Source organism: Dreissena polymorpha, chromosome 5 (genome assembly GCF_020536995.1).
Source record: "Dreissena polymorpha isolate Duluth1 chromosome 5, UMN_Dpol_1.0, whole genome shotgun sequence".
Taxonomy (NCBI): domain Eukaryota; kingdom Metazoa; phylum Mollusca; class Bivalvia; order Myida; family Dreissenidae; genus Dreissena; species Dreissena polymorpha.
This window is the reverse complement of record NC_068359.1, coordinates 123896593-123903180: the sequence shown is the minus strand read 5'-3', so window position 1 is coordinate 123903180 and position 6588 is coordinate 123896593.

Here is a 6588-nt window from a genome sequence, read left to right as displayed (position 1 = left end):
TGAACATACAATTCAGTATTGATTGATTAATAGAATCCTATAGAATGCTCACAAAAAGTAAAACTAATTCTGTAAATATTGGATAACGAAATGTTTTTGTACTCTGCATGTCCTCTTGAGAAATGTCCGCCAGCATGATGGATATTAGCTGCGTTCTGGCAAAAAAATATGGGACTGAACGCATCTGCGTAAAGTGTCGTCACAGATTGGCCTGTGGAGTCCGCAAAGGCTTATCAGGGACGACGCTTTCCGCTTTTATGGTAGTTTTCGTTTAAACAAAGTCTCTTCTTAGCGAAAATCCACCTTAGGCGGTAATTGTCGTCCCTGATAAGCAAGTATGGACTGCACAGGCTAATATTCTAAATGACACATTACTTACATGCATTAATCTACGTTTTCCTAGACAGAGGCCCATTATGTTTTGACTGTATATCTGGCTCAGCCCTCGCATTGGACTTAGCGCACAGCTCACATGTTTAAATTACGTGGTTTAATTACGTTAAAAGATTGTGTAGTCGTAATTTATTAAGTCCATACATTCCATAAAATTGTGTAATGAACCTCCATTCTTATAAATAATCTTATAATAAAAACTTCAAAGCATTATGTATAATCTCCCATAAAATTTTATATTTCTATTAAATGTCGTGATTTAACCATTTCCACTGTTCAATAGAAATTCGTCAGTTTCTGCATTATTATTCCCCGCTAATGGCGGATAGATATGAATTTGGCATTGTCCGTCCGTCTGTCGCCAAACTTTTCAGGGCTATATCTCCGAAACTATGTAAGATATCAACATGAAACTTCATTGGTGTATAGATATCAATGAGGAGAAGTGGACATGAGCCATAAACATACACTTTCTTGAATAGAAGTTATTGCCCTTTGTCGTTTTGTATGATGTAACTTTTCAGGGCTATAGCTCAGATACGATACGAGATTTGAACGTTAAACTTCATGGTTTGGGTTGATATTTTACAGATATTCATGAGGAGAATTGGCATGCATAAAACACAACATCAATCTTTGAATAAACTATGTTTTATCAATAATTAATCATATGCATATTTACCTGTAGTATTGATTATTTTATTTGAAACAACAAAGCCACTGGGGGCTGACGAAGTATAAGCGTAGTTCGTTTCGCTACGACGTCGGGTATATGTTTTACTACGAAAACATTGTGTAAATACACATGACATCGAAGAACGGATGAGTGGAAATTTGTGTTTAAAACAGGTAAGATTATGCTTTTGTAATAACAAAACTTTGAATTTAAGCACAATAACATTTCACAGACCGGTTACATCAAATTATGATTCAACATCTGTCTGGTTTATGCGGTTAAATATTAAATATACCGCTGATTTATCAAACCGAAGTCATGTTTCACTTCAAAAAATGCAATTAAGGTTTACAACTGTGTTTTATTGACACAATTTTACAATTTCCATATCGATGTATGTATCGTTAAGCCACTGGTGTGTTTATACATGTGTTGGGTGAAGCAGTTATCAGAATAAAAGGCTTAGTAGTCATATTATGCATGCTCATGTCTCTGACAGTATACGTATATGCCTCGCTACGACAACGCTTTAGCGTGTATAGGTTTCTCACAGAAGACGTATTGGTTATCTCTCAAAGGCGAAAGAAAGAAAAGTTTTTTTTTAAACACACAGTCATGGAGTGGCTGGATGTTTCCTTTGAGGAAGAGGTAGTAACAACGACAAAAAATTATCCGAGGCGCACAGTCGACATGGTAATGCACATTATTATCATATAATTAAATTCACGACTAGGCCAAAGGAAACGATCAAAATCGAAAATCCATAAATAAGACGACAGTTGAGAGTCGAGAACCTAATGTCGTCATCTTCACCTTGTGACAATTCCTTATACGTTCTTTAGGATAGAGACCGACGATAGGTTTTTAGCATACGGTATTCTTTTTCAAATAACATTCGATCCTCGTTATGTCCAACTCGCTTATCTCGAAACACTGCTTATGTCAAAGTAAATCCCATGTCCCAACTTCGATCCTTCTTTATCTCATACGGATTTTGATTTTTACATTGTATATATCAAAGCGATTTTCTTGAAAATCTGTTATCACCAACTAATTTTGAGATGAATTTCATGTTAGTATACACGATTTTAACAGTAAAATCAACACCTGTAACAGCCGTAAGGTGTGGAAAGTAGGACCCCAATGGCACACATCCGCAATTGCTTAATCAATGTATTGTTGTGAAGGTGTGGTTGTGGGTTTACTGCGTACATGACGGCCAGTACATTTACCTCGTGTTACAACGCAGTTAAGGCCCAGTCTCACTCTGATGCTGGCGGAGCCCCGGTGCGTGATCAGGCATCTACCGGGATGAACCGGGGCCCTATCGGGATGAACCGGTGCTCCACCGTGATGAACTGTGGACCACCGGGGCTCCATCGGGAAAATATTTAAATGTGTAATACCTCCGGGATGAACCGGGAGTCACCGGCAACGACCGGCGTGGCACTTGGAGCAACCAGGACTGCACCGGGAACAACCGGGACGGCACCGTAGCTCCATCGGGGCCAAAACAGACCTCGGCATAGCTACGGCGAGCCTGGTGAATGCCGACAGAGTCCCGGTATAGCTACGGTACATAAGTAAACCGGCGCTCTTACGGTGCCGTCCCGGTTGTTCCCGGTGCAGTCCCGGTTTTTACCATGCCAAGCCGGTCTTTGTCGGTCCTTAGATGTGACTCCAGGTTCATACCGGAGGTATTAAACATTTTAATACTTTCCCGGTGGAGCCCCGGTTGTTACCGGTTAAACCGGGGCGTTGCCGAAGCTCTACCGGGGTCTGATGCCGATATAGCCCTTTTGAGTGCCGGCGTAGTGACGGTATACCGGGGCTCTGCCGGAACGCTGCCGGCTTTCACCGGGGATCAACCGGGGCATTTCCTGCGACAACCAGTGCACTGCCGGGGCTTCACCGGTATAAACCAGTCCGGGGTTGACCGGGACTCTGCCGGGCTGTTGACAGGCTTCAACCGGGGCGGCACTGGAAAATAGTATGACCGCGTTAAAATAATTCTAAGAATCATCCTGGTTCTCGCCTGTCGACCTGCGTTACCTAACCGGTATGGACCGGGGCTCTACCGGCAATAGTAAGACTTGGGCTTTACTTTCGGTTTCCTTTTTCTGTTTTCGTCTGCGGGTTTCGTCGAATGTTTATCTCCAATTCCATATATCTCCAACTATTTGTTTATGTCCTTACAACTTCGAGATAATGAGAATAATCTATAAATAATAATAAATAATCTGACAATTGACAGGTTTTGTTGGTGTGTTTATTCGTGATATATTTCGCACAGGACTTTCTGTCACTGTAGATTTTGTCGGAATTATCAATTTTCCAGAAACCGGATTGAATGTTATATGTTCAGCATACTTTTTTATGTCGCCACCCATAATATTGAACGTGCGATTTCTGTATTGTGCACCTCGTGCAGTGTCACAAAGCACCTACCACATAAATGAAACCTTTTCGTTTGGATGTTCATGCGCATAATGAAGCACAGCATCTTTTGCACTGGGAAATGGCAGTCTGCATTAACTGCAAACTGCATGTGATATGTCCTGAAAATGATACATAAACTTCGTTGAGTAACCTATACATTATGTTTGTACTTCGTAGCACAACCAATTCGTACTCTGTGCGAAACCTATACATAAAGCGACTTGAAATTTCCTTCGAAACTAACCATTTGAATAATTAAAATACATGTTCGTAACCTGTTTTGTACTTAAAAATGTGTAATGTACTCTGAATCAAAGTAATTTAATTTAAATTACCGTAATTTTCTATTCTAACAGAATAACCACCTTATGCATTGCTGCAAAGAAACATATTTCGATTTTAGCTCAAAATAAATGAGAAGGTTGCATCTACGCACATTTGTTATTAGTTTGTTATTGAAAATAAGCACCTACCATTACTGGATGTTCCGTTCTCTAATCCAAAAATACCAGAAAAGATGAAACTCGCCTGATTAAGTAGTGTATTTACACCATGTTTTCGTAGTAAAACATATACACGACGTCGTAGCGAAACGGACTACGCTTATACCTCGTCAGCCCCCAGTGAAAGCTATACTTTCATAATTTACAGTTATTGCAGTGTTCAACGACTTTGTTTGTTAAATAAGCACCCATTTACAAAAAAATAAGGCACAAGAATAGCATTGAATAGCATTGACAAAACGAGATTTTGCGTGAAATAGTACTGATGTTTCGAGTAAGGTTCTTAAGGTTCTTAATTAAATGATGTTAAAACAAAAAGACTTTATCATTAATATGAATTGCATGATCTTTGAAACTATTGGTACCTGGGTAATATAACATTTTTAAAATGGACTAAAATCTCATATAGTGACAAGATAAAAATGTGTAAACATCCAGGCTCTATTTACCAAATTCTTACACCATTCTTTATGAACATACTCATTAAAATTCACATAATTACGTTGTATTAAATGATATACAACAAGAATACAAGTGAAACAGACGGATGATCCCTGTCTACGCTTTGTCGGATAATCATAGTAGATACAAAGATTAATTGAAGTTCGGATTATTTCTTCCAAAATCTCGCGTGAAAAGGAAATGCTTTTGAAAATGACATAGTCAAAGGGCAATAGCTCCATGAACAAATAACAGCAAAATATCTGAAAGAGTTTCGTACACATACAAAGACTCCGGAAACGGCTATTAAAGAACAAAAATGTAAGTCCAATGCCCATAACTTCGCCATAAATCAATGGACCGGGACGAAAATCATACTTCATCTGTAAGCAATCTATAAGAACTCACAAACCAAATCAGCTCAAGTTTCATGATGATCGGAAAATAAATGTGACCTCTCGAGTGCTAACAAGGTTTAACTATAGCCATATAAGGAAAAATGCCCCGCGCCGTGGTGGCCATGTTTTTTCAACCAACCGGCATCATTTTTAAACTCGTACAAGATATTATTAGGATGAATCTTCATACCGAGTTTCATGAAGATCGGACTATAAATGTGTCCTCTAGAGTGTTAACAAGATTTTACTATAGCCATATAAGGAAAAATGCCCCGCCCCTTGGCAGCCATGTTTTTCAAGCAAACGTAACCATTTTCGAACTCATTCAAGATATCATTAAGACCAATCTTCTGACCAAATTTCAGGACTATTGGAAATAAATGTGGCCTCAAGGCAAATGTTGACGCCGCACAACGGACAACGTACCACGCACGACGGACAAAAGGCGATCACAAAAGCTCACGATGAGCACGTTTTGCTCAGGTAAGCTAAAAAACAAGAGCTGTCTCCATAGGATGACATATGCCCCCGAAAAACGCTTTGATAGAAGTTATGAGCATTTTTCGAAACCTAAACGCAGATTACGAAACCTAATTGCGGACCCTAAGTTCAAGGCGACATAGAAGTTATAAGCATTTTTCGAAACCTAAACGCAGATTTGAAACCTCAACGGGGACTCTAAGTTCAATGTCAAGGGGGTCCAAATTTGTGTGCGAACGGAAAGGCTTTGTCCATATACACATACATACCAAATATGAAGGTTACATCTGAAGCAACATAGAAATTATGAGCATATTTTGAAACCTAAACGCGGACCCTAAGTTCAAGGTCAAGGGGTCCAAATTTGTGTGCCTATGGAAAGGCCTTGTCCATATACACATGCATACCAAATAAATTACATCTGAAGCGACATAAAAGTTATGAGCATTTTCAAAACCTAAACGCAGATTTTGAAACCTAACAAGGACCCTAAGTTCAAGGTCGATGTCAAAGGGGTCCAAATTTTTGCGCAAATGGAAAGACCTTGTCCATATACACATGCATACCAAATATGAAGGTTACAGAGAAGTTATGAGCATTTTTCGAAACCTAACGCAAAGTGTGATGGAAAGACGGACGGACCGTCCGATCACTAAATGCCCTCCTTTGGGGGCATAAAAAAAAACTCCGGAAACGAATAATTTATGTCCAATTTTCTAACTTCGCCAAACATCAATGGACCAGAAAAAAATTCGGAAAATGGAATGCCGGAGGGACAGATGGACTGACATAAAGTCCGACTGCTATATACCACCCTTACTTCATATCAAATATCATCAAATACAATTTCTTGGTTTCATCAAATTCAGATCACAAGTGCCTGAAATCTCATGCAGTACCAAGAAATATATTCATACTCCAATGGCAATAACCCTGAAAAACAATTGAACCGGTAAAGCCAGGAAAGGATGTACGGATACCAATGCACGTTTTGTAGGGATACTTCATTTCAAGTATCATCAAACTCTGGTCATCAAGTCTGACAACTCGTGCCAAAACAGAACACGTGATGTGCATAGCTTATTAATAATCAAAGGGCAATTACTCCTTAAATTGGACTGGATCAACCTTTAGGATGCACATGTTACCCTTAAGGGATGATAAATATCAATGTTAATCAAAATCGAGTGATCTTACACAGAAACAAGTATTTATGGAAGGTACCAAGCACAGAAACGATTGTCCAGAAATTTCGTTT